We start from the raw sequence: 15,392 nt of genomic DNA, 5'->3' as shown, positions 1-15,392 counted from the left end.
CCTTGTGTTATGTTGCAGAGGTAGATCTTTCGTGAGGAGAAAAGAAGTAGATTACTGGCCTGAGTGAATGGGTCTCATTGACTAAAATCTAGGCATTTCTGTTGCCAAAAATCTGTTCTCAGATGACAGGAATTTAATCTCTTTAAGGGAGGGTAACAAACAGAGTGGTGGGATTAGCAGTTATGGATGGTGCAGGTGTATGTCCAGATCCCCAGAACAGCAGGAAATTTATTTATGGCAAGTTCAGCATAATGAATAGTGTTGCTTATTACTAATAAGTGACATAAATAGAAAACCATGCTTTCAAATAATCTAACTAAAACAGAATGGCACTCTCATTAGTGAAATATTAGCTTTGCAGGTTTGTTGTTCCTGGTTGATTAAGGAAGAACTGAAACAAGAAACTGGGAGGAGTTGACTCTTAACCAAGGTCAATTACTGACCAGTAAGCAATTGACCTTGGGCAAGTGCCCCAGCCTCTCTGAATTTTAGATTTCCCAATCTAATCTACTAAAAATATTGCAAAAAATGCAATAAGCAAGATACTTATATGGAAAAGCTCTACGGAAACTAGTATAAAGCATAAGGTTTTATTGTTGTCACTACTGTTGTAATAATAATTTGGATTTTGGGACCAGGGAATAAACTGCATGCCTTATGAAGTCCTATGTAAAAGTATAATTTTTTAGTGCTGTCTTTTGGATACTTTAAATTAAATTGTTTTTAATATAAATAATAATATTAACTTCATCACTCATCATGTTCCTTATATTGTGTTATCAATACTAGAAGTTTTGTTTCAAAGTTTTGAATCATTCCTGGATATTAGTAAAATGGAAATTAATATTTGCTCTGTTCTAAAAAGTGTGCCACATTCTAATTATTGATTTTATTATTGTTTATTGAGTGCAAACTGCTAATTGACAGTATGCAGAGATCTTTTCACATATATTTTGGGTATTTTTTTAACAATAAATACATAATGCTACAAGGTAGATATATTATCATCATCAATTATAGATATAGTGACTTGTTTGACGTCTTCCTATTATGTCAGGCTATATTCAATATATAGCCCACCACTCCAAGGAGCTTAGGATCTCTCAAGAAAGAAAACTGCAGATATAACTCTTAACAGTGACTTAAGACATATAGTGATATATGTAACCTAGAGAACACAATAAACTGATGGACAAAATAGCTCTAGAGACATGGAAACATGGAGCAGACTGACGAATCTCAGAGGGAAGGCAGCGGTGGGTGGGTGGGCAGGGAGAGGGTGAGCAAGAACCATGGTCCTAGAGACAAGGGAAGACTAGTAATCCTGACTCAATCCTCAAACCCGAGGTTACCTACACCAGATCTCTTTCTCCATATACCCCAAAGCTACCATGAAAAGGACCTGACAAGGTAGATGAAAGACTGAGGCATCTGAGAGACCAAGCAAGTTTTCCTAAGAGTCTGAGTTTAACCCAGAGGAAGTTTTAAGCAATTATTTCTTTTCCACATTACAGTAGATCAGGTTTACAAGAAAACTAGCTTATTGATAGACAAAAATAAGTTGCATTTTCTCTATGAATCTGAACTGTATGAATGCAATTTGTAATCCTGCTTCACTGAAATGTGAAGAAAATATTATTCTCATTTTTGGATATGGAAAACATATCTGGAGTAGCTCAATAACTGGACCAAGGTAACAGAACAGGAAGAAGATGAGGCAGGGCTTGGGGGTTCTGACTCCATAAACTCATACTTTTACCACCATGCCACGCAATAGTAGGGGCTGGCAGCTACCTTGTTTGGATGGATTACAAGAAGCATGCTCAGAAATTCAACATGTAATATACTGTACGGGCCAAACCATGAGGTGGTTTTGTTTGAAATTTTGAAAACGAAGGAGGAAGTTTGAAGCTTAAACAGAATTCAAGTGTGGGTAAAAAGTACAAGAAAAAAGAGTACAGGGTTTGTCCACTTATTATACAGTATCATGCACCTGTTACATCATGGTACACAGTCCATAGGTAGCACATAATGAAAATATTAAACTAAAAATAGTAAAGTCCAACTTATTTCTTATATTTCATGATGAAAACTTGAATCATCAAACCTTTGATGACTTGAATCGTCAGACCTTGTAAAACATTTTTTTCAATGTCCATCTGTTACTGGTGTTATAAGAGTCTGTCATAATACTACGTATTACAAGACTCTTAAGATACCAGGATGTCAAGTCTTGTAGTAGGAATAGAGCTCAGATGTAGCTAGAGTATAATATCAGAATAAGTTATCTAAATCTATTCTTAATATTTAGTTTTGAAAAAAATCATTGAATTTATTGGGATGGCATTGGTTAATAAAATTATTTAGGTTCCAGGTGTACAATTCTGTAACACATCATCTGCACATTGTATTGTGCATTTACCACCCAAAGTCAAGTCTCCTTCCATCACCATTTATCCCCCCTTTACCTCTTCTACTTGCCCCACCTCTTTTCCCTCTGGAGGTTCTATCATCTGTGTCTATGAGGTGGATTGTTTTTGGGTTTTTTGCTTATTTTCTTAAAGCATTTTCTTATGTGTATTTCAGTAGACAAGGCCTAAAATGTTCACAGTTTTGTAACATAAAGAAATAAAAACTTTTTAAAATTTATAACATAAAAAATTAAAATGCCCCGGCTGGTGTGGCTCAGTTGGGTGAGTGTGGACCTGTGCACCAAAAGGTCACCGGTTTGATTCCTGGTCAGGGCACATGCCCAGGTTGTGGGCTTGATTCTTGGTCAGGGAGCATGCAGGAGGCAGCCGATTGATGCTTCTCTCTCTCTCTCCCTTTCTCTTTCTCTCTCAAATCAATTAAAAAACACATTAAAAATTTAAAAAATTGAAACTATGAGATTCTCTCCTTGTATTTCAAATTGATATCTGAGACATTTGGATAAATTTTTATAGATGGAGTGCTTTCTTAGACGTAGAAAAATGGGGAAATGAACTTTTCACCTTCTAAAATGACATTATTTTTTAATAAAAATAGCTCAGTTTTGGATGTTTACTACAGTTTCTCCAACTATATGTTCTTTATCCTTAGCTCGCCCTGTTTACTCATGTGAAATTTTGAATAACAATGCTGAGAAATTTACTTTCAGTATATCTTTCCAAGTTAAACGAAGGCACAAATTGAGAAGGTGTGATAATTTTAATAGCTATTGCATATAAGAATATGGAGAGTTGCAAGGTCTTATGACATGAGTTTTGGGTTATTAGCATAAGAACAGAAGTTTTGATTTGAAGGAAAGTATAGTAAAGATAAGTAGGTCCTATAGCTGGAAAAGTGAGGAAAAGGAAAATATAACATCCCAGAAGATTGGGGCCCTGCTGGACCCAGTTTGCCGTTGATGATGGCTGACATTTTAGTAAGTTTCTTTAAAAACTATATATTGGGCCTTTACTTTTTCTTTCTCACCACATCTGTAACTTTATAGTAGAAGATAAGGAAGGAAAAATATTCATAGTAAGTATTTGATATTTACTAGGACTACATTAACAAATTCTTAATTGCTGTTATTATGAGCCTATTATACACATAGCATAAATTATTTGGGACTTAGCACAGTGGCTAGAAAATAGAAGACTTCTAATGAATATTTATTTAATGACTGACTATTTCATAAGAGCAATTACATTGAAATGATGAGTACATATTGGTGTTGTAGCATTAAGAATCATATGTTGAGTCATACTCAATCCCTAATTAAGTGATTGGAAATTCAAATTTATATTTCAGTAAGTTTACAAATTACCACATGTCAGAGTCCAGAAGGGCCTCTCAGGTATACTTGGAACTATGATTAGATTATTCATAAACCAATCATCAGGATATATTTTAAAAAGATGTGTGGATAAGGCAGAATTTTTTTGTTTGTTTTTCTGTTTTGTTTTTAAGTCTATGTATCTTGGAATCACAGAGATCTGGATTTGAATGCAAGCTCTACTACTTTCTTGTGTGACTTAGCTATATTATTTAATCTTTGTAAATATTCAGTTTATCATCTCAAAAGGAGAAATAATATATTCTTCAAAAATGTTTGTGAGAATTTAATGAAATAACACATGCATACATAGTTAGAACTCAATAAAATCAATTCTGCTCTCTCAGCTGCTAATCAAATCTGCTGTATCATAAAGCTGTAAATAAATACATTTTATACATGTATACACCCAGGTGGATCACCACTCAGTTCAAAGTAGGTATTTCCAACATCCTGTATGCTCCTTCGTGCTTCCTCTCACTTGGTATATAATCAAGGCTAACTGCTATTTTAATTTCTATTTATATCTGTTAGTTTGCCTACTTTGAACTTTATAGTAATTAAATATAGTATATATGCTTATTTCTAGTTTCTTTAGTTCAGTTTAACATGTATGAGATATATGTATGTTTTTGTCTGTAGCAATAGTTCATTTTCCCCCCATTACTGTTGACAGTTTTTATTTGTTCATTCTATGGTTGTTGAGCATTTGGATTGTTTCCAGCTTTTTATTTTTATAAATAACACTGACATAAACATTCATAACTGTCTTGTATATGTTTTTCATGGTCAAAAACATTCACTTCTTCCCGAGATATATTTAAATTTGTATTTATAGAAAGTATGCATGTTTGCATATGTGTGTTTATAATAGATACTATCAAACCGTTTTCCAAAGTGTATGTACCAGTTTAAGATCCCATCAGAAAGATGTGATAGTTCCAATTGCTCCAAATTCTCACTAACACTTGATATCAGTCAGCATTGATATTATGAGTAAAATAAATCATATATATCTGTGTATAATCTTAGCCATTCCTGTGGGGGATGTAATGTCTTGTGATTTCAATTTGTAAGTCTCTGGTGACTAATGATGCTGAACATTTTTCTTTTTTCCTTTTTTTTTTTTTTTAATATATCTTTATTGATTTGAGAGGAAAGGAGAGGGGGAGACAGAGATAGAAACGTCAATGATGAGAGTCACTGATCGGCCAGCCCGCAACCCAGGCATGTGCCCTGACTGGGAATCGAACCCTGATCGCCTGGATCCTAGGTCAATGCTCAACCTCTGAGCCAAGCCCTGCTAGGCTGAACATTTTTCTTATGCTATTACTCATATGCATATTATTTTTTGTGATGGTCCTTTTCAAGTTTTACTCATTTAAAAAATTAGATTGCTAGTCTTTTATTGACTTGCAGGATTCTGAGTTCAAGTCCTTTGCTGTACCTGAATATTAGAAATACCTTCTCCTAGTCTGTAGCTTGCTATTTCATTCTCTTGTATTTTTGAATAGAGAACTTTTTAAATTAAACAATTCTATTTTTTTTTATAGTTAGTGTTCTGTTTAAGAAATTTTGCCTACCCAAAGTGAAAATGACATTGTTTTATGCTTTCTTCTAGAAGATTTTGGTATCATTTTTCACATTTAGAACTATGGTCTATCTCAAATTACTTTTGTATATGGTGTGAGGTAAGGGTCATTTTATTTTTTTCCTTTGTAGATATCTTCATTACTAGCACAATTTATTGAAAAGACTGCCCTTTCAGTCTGTATTGTAGTGGTACTTTGTTGTAAATCAGGTGACCATATATGTGTGAGTATATTTCTAGATTCTGTAGATTCTCTCACATGTCAATTCAGATACTGGCACATGGCATGTATGTGCATGTGCTTTTCATTTGAACCAAATTTAAACAGAATCAAAGAGGAGTAGACCATACTGATAGAGATAGGAATGGGTTATATTGAGGAATGGGGAATGGATTTGAGGATAGGGTCTATGGCCCACAATAGAAACTAAAATTTGCATTATGAGTCATTCCTGAGCATTGAAATACTGAAATATAATAGTTGTTGATTTAGGATTCTTGGGAAATTTTTTTTTCTAAGAAAGACTCCTTGATAAAACAAGTGACTGATTTTAATGCTCCCATGTTATAATTCAATTATTATTTGAATTTATACCTATTATTTAGAGAAAAAATTGTTCTTATAGAGCATGTCTAAGTATGATGCATTCCCACAGGAAAAGTAAAGTAAAGCTACTCAAAATACTATTAAAAATGTATGGCAAGTAAGAGCTGTTTTCTTTTCCTATTTTTAAAAGAAGGAAATACAAGTTATTTGATGATGGATTCAGTTTGCTTTGAGTAGTCTTTTATCGCAGGTTTCAAGGGGAGTTATCTTTGAAGCACATCTTTGCTCAGATATAAAAACATAAGTTGGCTGAAGCCGACAAGTTTGCTACAGTGACTTAGTCTGGAATGGAAGAAGAAATAGGAGGCTTTCTCAATTGTATTACACCTTTTTTTTCCTCCTGAGATAGCATTAAAATCGATAATTTTCTTATTAAATTCAAAGAATATGTTTCAACAGTATTGCGTTCAGCCCCCAAAGAGCAAAACTGGGAGGTTAAATGTGAATCATAAAACTCTGTTTCTCAATAAAAGAATTGGGTAGGTGGCAAAGGCAATGGCTAATAAGAGTTGATATATGGTTTCATCGATCCTACATAATATTCTGAAGGTTTCTTTTTCACACTTTCTTCTCTCAAACAAAAAGAAAAAAAGCAGACAGGATTTCAGTTAAGATTTTGAATAAGTTGTTTATGTTTTGAAGAAACAACACTCAGAAGAACAGTTCATACTTCATAAAATAAATCATTATCATTATTCTAAAGCAACATAGTAGTAAAAAAAACCACACACACCAAAATATATCAGTTGGCCTGGTAACTGATAGCTGTTACCTTGGCCTAAAATATCTAATAGGTTTATACAGACATGCATGAGAGGGTTCTCTGCTACTCATTTCAATATACTGAATTGTGTCACCTCTGTAGTTATGTTATTTTCACCATTTCATCCTACTGTAGCATATTGAGGATAGATTTTTGATGCAATTAGTTTGTTATGAATACAGCTACTTTCCAACCACTTAGTGTCATGGTTATAGAACGTAATACAGTACTGAGAATATCTTTACCCTTAAAGCATCTCTTCTCAGGGAATATATCTTCTCCTCTAGAACCCTTTACTCTGAAATCAACACTGCTGGGCAAGCAAACATTTCACAGTAGTGTCTGTGGAATCTTGATTTAAATATATATATTTTTTCTTTTTTTTCCTTCTATTTCTAGACAAGTAAATTTTAATCTGCACTAAGGAATCACAAAAGACATTTATCAGCCATAAATTTTGTCTGTTAGGGTGCTATCAGATAACGGAAGACACACTCAGAGTTAACTAATATGAGTTAAAAGAAGGGACTAATGATGGAGACAGGCTTAATCAGAGACGGCAGAAAGGGATGGTGAGACAGTCAAGGGCCCACAGCAATGGAAAGCCATTACTGCTCCAATGTCTGATTGGATAAGGGTAGGAAGTGGTCATATCAGAACCCAGTGATAGCTGTGGCTGTGGAAGACGGGCTGTCCAACAGTAGTGGGTACACATAGAGGAACACAGCCACTGTCAAAATCATGGGCTGAGAGGGAGGGTGCTGGGCAGATATTGGTACCTGATGAATCTGTCCTCTTACTCAATTTCTCCTGGTAGTGCCTCCTGTTGGCTGAAACCAATGAGATGCCAGAGGTCAAGAGATACTCAGTGATATAGTTCTGGGGCAAAGATATATATAGTTCAGGGCAAAGAACAGATCAGGAAGGGTAAAAGTAAATGCAGAATAACTGGCACAGGCCATCCCTTTTTCCCACTTGGCATTCATTCCTGTTCTTCATTTAGATAGACAAATCTGAAACACAAAGGAAAAATCCCCAAACACAGGGGAAACAAAATTTTAACTTCATTATTACCTTGGGGAGATGTAGGTGCAGCCAGAATCTCACCAGGAACTTTAATTGTAATGTTACTGAGAATCAGTGCCCTTCACATAAAGTATGGAGTATCAAGGGTGAAGAGAATGGAGAAAAACAATGATTAATATGAAATGATACCTGGTCATAGTGCTCACTTCCAGAGCGAAGGCTTACATTATAAGGCTTGTTGAAAATTACAGCTTCATTCCTTAATCACCAGCTTCATGTTCCATTTATTTTCTGCCAGCATCAGCTGGTGAGTTTTTTTCCTGATAGGGTGACCCAGATCTTTACTCCTATAGAACCCGAGTCTCTAGTGGTTCTCTCTTGATTATGTTGCCCCAATTTCCCATTGATATCTAATCAGAAAGTGGCTGTATTAACAGCTGCCACAATGAGTTGCCTGGATTTCAAAATTCTCTTTGTTGCTACTAGTTGGAAGCAATCATTGGTAATTGAGTTAATTGAATTAATTATTCAAACCAGTACACTGACCTCTTTTTTCTGCCTATTGGTTCATCAAATGAGAAGCCCAAGATAGCCCAAGGTCAGTCCAAATTTCAATTTCAATGGAAGAAGGACTGTGTTCCCTGGTAGACTGTGTAGAAGGGTCAGCTTTCCATACACACTGAGGGTGCTTCTGGTGCACTATTAGGTGTAATAGCAGGAAAGACTATTCCCACATCCATTCCTAGTTTCCCAGAACCATGTGGTCCACCTGCAGAGGAGAAGGCACTGTTTGTTGTCTAGTGGCTTAAAGCATATTCTGCATTCTGTAGAACAGCACTACAAGCTCAAGGGTATCTTCATTTACCCAGTGTCATTCCTGAGCCTTGGATGGCCAGTTCATCACTTTGTCAACCAGCTGCTCTCTGGGGAATCTGATAAGACCAAGGAACACATTGAGAGGAGCACACTACTTTACTTTCTTTGCTTTTCCCCTCAGCAAAAGTGATTTTTTTTTTAGGATACTAAGGTGATGAATAAGGCATTTTGTTAGTTCCTGCATAGCAATACTGATCGTTTTGCAGACAAAAGCAAATACATATCTGGGATCTGAGTCTATTCCCTTGAGAACAGCCTTTGTGATAAAAGTAGTCCAAAGCAACCAGCTTTCCCCTGGTGAATGGCTAGCTCCCCAGGAAACAGTCCTATTAAGGGCTTGGTATTCACTTCTGCTGTTGGCATGTTGGGTACTCAGCAATAGTTATGACTAGATCAATCTTAGTAAAGATAACTCTGTGTTATCTTTGTTATTAAGCCCATGCATTGCCTCCATCCCTGCCATTGTGGCTACTTGGCAAATGGGCTCATTCAACAAGCAATTTAGTGGCCAAGGATAGCAGCTGACTTATATCCACACAATAGGTAATTTTATATACTTGATTGGTGAGAGTCTTCATTATACTGGAGAGAATTTATTTGGGGCAGAAATATTTTCACATTCTGTGCTGTCTGAAATGTTTATTCACAATACTCTCTTATAGATTCCCTTGTCACTCAATTTCCAATCTTGTTCTTTCCAATACCATAGCTAACAACTAGCCTGTTATCTACTAACTATGAATTAATGTAGATTTTACATCAGCTGATCCATCTCTCCTTCCAGATGTTCACAGGAGGTGGACAAACAGATCCATGTACTGACCAAAGTTCCCATCCCAAATTTCAAGGTTCTTTTTCTTTCTAATTAGTGGCTTTAAAGTTAGCATAAGAGACCTGAAGGAATTGTACATTTAATTGCATCTCTATAAAACTTAAAATCAGGCTTTGTATGATCTGGTCATCATGTCTGCACTCCAGCTACAAAAGAAGAGCTTCATGGAGGTTTTCTGCAATTTAAAAAGAATTCCAGGCTTTGAATTAATTTTTGTGTGTGTGTGTGTGTGTGTATCAGTCAAAAACATCAAACATATTCCAGATTTTTAAATCAACAATGTCAACATAGCAATTAAGTGCAACAACAATTTAATTTCTCAAAGCCTCTTTCCACTATACTCCATCTCATGCCACCACTGATAATTTGAGTAACGATGGTGCCACAGCAACCATGGAGTACCAGTGTCCCATTGCCCCCTAGCAAAGAGTTTACCTGTGTACTCATCAAATATGTCAGACATTAGTCCTAAAATCTAAATTTGAGAGTCAATTTCCTGGGCCCATTCCTGGAAAAATTCTTGTGTCAGTTGTTTTTGGCAAGAAATTATTGACATATCAAGGAAACCATTAAAGAGAGTATAGAGATGGGTTTATTTACAAAATGAGGGCAGGGTTCAGGCTAAAAATAAGAAAGGATGAAGCCCCTAGGAATTAGCAACAATTATTATGGAAGAATTACTAAGAACTAGTTGTTATCATGCCTCGTTTTAAGGGGAAAAGGAGAGAATGATGTTATTGGGACTCATTGAAAAGAGGCACCTGACCAAGTGACGACCAAGGGGAGAAGATCCTAGCCATTGTCTTTTTTTTTTTTTTAATGTTTTATTGATTTCAGAGAGAGGAAGGGGGGGGAGAGAGAAACATCAATGATGAGTCATTGATCAGCTGCCTCCTGCATGCCCCTTACTGGGGATCGAGCCCAAAACCCTGGCAAGTGCCCTGGTCTGGAATCAAAAGCAGCAGGCCCCTAGGGAGAAGCTAATTGGCTTTCTCCTGTTCCTGCTCTCCTTTCAGCATTTCCCGTTGGCTAAATGCACCTGGAAAACAGAGGGCAAGGAATCCTGACTAATGCAGTCCATGAAGTCCAGCAACCAAGGCACAGAGTACAGATTAATCATCTTTTTGACTAATAGATTCTTTTAGATTGGCATATTTCCATTTTATTCTTTTAGCTGCCAATGTTTATTTTTGTTGAGTAGAAAAAGTAATATCTATAAAGTCCTTTGACACTGAAGTACTGTAAAGTTTGCTGATTTACTGCCAGCCACTGGAATATGGGCATCATGAGAGGGAGGGATTCCCTGCTCTCATTCTGTACATATTAGTTTGCTAGTGCTGCTGTAACAAAGGACCAAAAACTGGGTCACTTAAACAATAGATATTTATTGATCAGTTCTGGGGGCTACGAGTCTGGGATCTAGGCCTTGGTAGGGTTGGTCCCTTCTGAGGGCCGAGGAAGAATCTGCTTCATGCCTCTGCCCTGGCTTCTGGTGGGTTGCTGGGACTCCGATGTTCCTTGGCTTATAGACGCATCACCCCAATCTCTGCTTTCACCTTCCCAATGTTCTCCTTGTGTATGTGTGTGCGTCTGTGTCCAAATTTTTCTTTTTTATAAGGCTACCAGTTATATTGGGCTAGAGGCCCATCCTATTCTAGCACAATTTCATCTTAACTAATTATGTCTACAATGATAGTATTTCCAAATAAAATCACATTTTGAAATACTGGAGGGTTAAGATAGTTCAACATACACATTTTTTTTGGAAGGGCAAGCACACTTCAACCTATAATAAATCCTAATGCCTAACCCAGTGTATGGCTCAGATTGGGTGCCCAATAAATATCTTCGCATAAATGTATGAGTAGTAGAAGACTAGAAGAGATCCCATTTATTGTTTTTTTAAGTTTTGGGGGTGTTAAATCTCATTTCTTATCTTTAATTTACATCTTACTCTCCTGAAAACTATTAACTTAAAGAAAACTTGAGCTGGTATCAGACAGGCCCTTCTTTTTGGCCCTAATGATTAATTGGTGATATAAGAGCTGTGTAGTGTACTGGCAAATAAATCCTTCTACTTAAGTTCTACCTCTGGCAGTGCCCACTCAGCCAGTTTCAGAGAAGGGAGAAGTATCTCGAACTCATAAATGTCATTCTGACCTCTGAATGATCAGTTGACTTCCTGCATCATGAGGTTTCATTAAAAAATGATTGCTTCAGCTGGTTACCTGCAAGCACTTCTGCAGCTCATAAAATAATCACTTCAATATCTAATTTCAATATTTATCTCAGTAATAACCTGTGCAGAAGAACAATTAAGATAATTTTTGCCAACACCCTCTGAGTCATTTATCCAAGTTAATTTCATTTGCTGTCCTGCTTTCTGACGTGCTACCTCCTACATTTAAATCCATCTTTACTTTCTAATATTCACAGGCAGCTCTTTCTTTTCCAACATCTACAATTCATAGGAAGCTTTTTCTTTTCTAAATGCCGTTTACACTTTTAAACACAGACACAAAGCTTCTGGTATTTTCAGTTTCCCCATCTAATTTTCTCTTCTGCCAAATCTGGAACAGCAATGGTGCATTCATAAAGCTTTTCTTCAGAAACCCATCCATAATACCTCACAACGCAGCACTGAATAGAGAGCCCTGGAGTTGGAACCCAATTCTTGAGTTAGGAATTGAGTTAGGAATTTATATATGTATCACCATGTAAAAGGAAGGATTAATATTATTTTCTATAATTACTTAGTGGTTATCTGATCCTTTCATCTTCACTATGACCCTATTATAAACTTCATGGAACAGGTGAAGAAATTTTTAGAGGGATTAATTAATCTGCCCAAAGACGGGGCTCAGCAATGGCAGCTGATTTAGATGTAGAACTATAGCTGTCTGCTTTCAGAGCCCACATCATTTATACCAACACGGACTATGTAAGAGCAAGTCAACAAAGTAGGCAGGCTGGGCCTTCCTCTAACACCTGCTTCTCTGCCTTCATCTCTCTTTGCCAAGATAACTGCTTAACTGCTATCCATATTTTGAAATTCTGCTTTGACGTCAATTATGCAATGATACCTTTCCTGCTCAGACTTGTCATTTGCCCTTGGGGGCATTTATTTCACTCATCGTTTCTTGTTTAATGTCTGTCTTCGTGAGGTGGTAAACTCTGTTAGGATAGGGATTGTCTCTGACTTGTTTTTCACCATATTTCCAGCACAAAGTGCAGTTTCTGACTGTGCTCCATGCATGTTCTGTGATACACAGATGTACAAGAATGCGTGTATCACATGTTTGTCTTGTGCGGGGCAAAGAGACAGCCCTTCAAGTCTTATGCTAAGTTCCAAGGACAATTTAGACAGAACAGTTAGGGATTGCAAAGAAAATGCCTCTTCTCAAATATGCTGAAAATTTATGCACAGTGACTGTTTTAGAGGCCATTAAGTCTCCAGGAAATGCTATAAAAACACATACACACATATAACACAGAATATCCTTTCTACTAAGTTATAAAAAATTGATGAATTTGATTAAAATAAGAATTAGTACTCTGCAACAGACTAGTTTGGGATGATATTTTCAATTTTAATTGGAATATTTATTGTTCACAGCATATGTATCTTACAAACATTGAATCTATGTTTCGCATCTTTCACTTTAGAGACCGTCGTTTACTCATTAGATTAGCTCTATTTAAAACTCAGCTTAATAAGGTTTTAATGCAAGCATGAATCACAAATTTGAAATATAATGATATTCATTCAAGCATATCACATTACTTGTTCATATTAGCATGATTAAACATAAGACAATCTATTAATATTTGATGCCTATTACTATAGAAAACCGATAGATACTTGCTTTTGAAATTTATGTCCAATAACTTCTAGTCAAGTGATTCTCAAGCCTTCTGAACATCAGAATCATTAGGGGAGCATAAGATAACACAAATGATGGCACCCCATTTCTGGAGAGTCTTAGTATGTCTGAGTTAGGGTCCTGAAATCTGCACTTTTGAGGGATTGCCCAGTGATTTAGATTTTCACATAGGTTTGAAAATAACCAGACTTTTCAGTAAATCTGGCTTAGCTTCATGCATAAACCACTTCTTAATGATACATTAGTAACTTGGGAAAATGAATTGTTTTAGACAGCAGTCACTCAAACTTTCACTGTTCTTTTTCCAACCAAAATATAGGGGCCGAGAACTTTCATTCATCCTTTATTTAAATAAAATGGGACTTAAGAATAGGTAGTAATCTTGGGGCTAAAAATTACTATAATGGCACTTGGCTACAATTATTTTACGTACCGAATTCTGCACTAGAGACTATTTCAAAGTGTAGTAGGAGGCCACGTGAAACTCAATTTGCCTCATACATACCTCTCCTCAACATGTGCTTTTCTTTTAAAAGTAAAATAAAGATTCATGACCAGAAAATTGAGCTAAAATTGTATATAAAGAGTATGTAATTTTCAAATCTTAATTTTGCTATTTCTTAACCTAAATCCCAAATTACCTTCAAAGGCTTGCATTACGTTTGTGTTATATAATGCTTCATTTAAGAAGCCAAGTTTTGGGGGGAAATTGTAGGAGAACTTCACTTAGAGTCATTATGCAAGAACACCAGGACTACTTTTGCCAAACTTCACAGAATTGATTCACAAAGAGATGGAGGTGGGATGGGAGAGAGATTTTATTTCTTATGAGTGCCTTTCTTTTTGTTCTCTTTGAAATGCTATAATTAGCTGTGAAACCATTTTCCAGTTCCCCACAGTATTTGTGTGAGCTAGAAGCTCAATAAATGTTTTTCTACAGCAATCTTCGAAGCTTCTGTTAGAAGTGTTAACAATGACAGGAAAGGAGCTTCAGTGGTGTTTCCCACCATAGAGCGACACTGCAGTCAGCCAATCTGGAAGAAGCTACATGCAGATCACATATTGCAGTTGGCTTGAGGATGGATGATTCCTTTCTGTTGAACAAGAATCACAAAATCTGATGGCTCCTTTTTGTGTGCCAAATCAGGTTCATTTCTAAATATCTTTATGTCTCAGTTTTGTCTCCTAAAAACCTACAATTGTTAGTTTGGAAGTTGGGGAAGGTGAGTTTGTATATTCATTTCTTAAAATTTTTTGTTTTGTTTTTTAACTTTTATGCTGTACAGTCCTAGGGAATAATTCATGATAGTCTCCTGGGAAACCGAAAAAAGATGAAATAGAGATTCTTCTCTTCCCTGATATTTCCAATTCTCATTTTAATTGGAAAAACAGTTTAGTTCTTAGTTCCCAATCATAGTCCCAGTAATTTGATTTGTCACATAATTACAGCAAATGCACATACATACGTTAGAGAAGATTGAATGACTGTTTCAAATAGTCTTTTGACATTTGTGGATTTAACCTTTGAGGTTTCAGAAAATTTCCAGTGACCATAAGTGTTTGTGTCATGCAAAAATTTATTATTTGGACAAAGCACAACTTTGAAGCCCATGAGCTGTCACAGAGATAGGCACTTAGCCAACTGAGTCTCAAGAACTCTTTGGGCATCCACTCATTGCCACCCCTGAAATAAGTGACTTGAGATACCAAGCACCTTATAACGCATGAAAAAGTAACCCAAATGAATTTTGTACAACTTGAAAAGGTAGTTAAGTTGAAATGTATGTATAGGAAAAATATAATTTTGCTTCAAAATAAGGTTTAAAAGAAAGCTGGGAACCTGTAGTCATATTTCCGTATTTGTGATGGTATCATGATTTATTATCTCTTGACAAAGTATCAAGTTATCACTTGTATGTCAAATGTCTCAGGAAGGAGTCTTGACCTTGGTGGGATGAAATTTATTATTTCTTATTATAACTTTGAAGGACAAAAACCTATGTATTGAAAT

This window comes from Miniopterus natalensis, chromosome 1, assembly GCF_054644295.1.
Source record: "Miniopterus natalensis isolate mMinNat1 chromosome 1, mMinNat1.hap1, whole genome shotgun sequence".
Lineage (NCBI taxonomy): Eukaryota > Metazoa > Chordata > Mammalia > Chiroptera > Miniopteridae > Miniopterus > Miniopterus natalensis.
The sequence above is the reverse complement of the archived record's forward strand: the minus strand, read 5'-3'. Positions refer to the sequence as shown.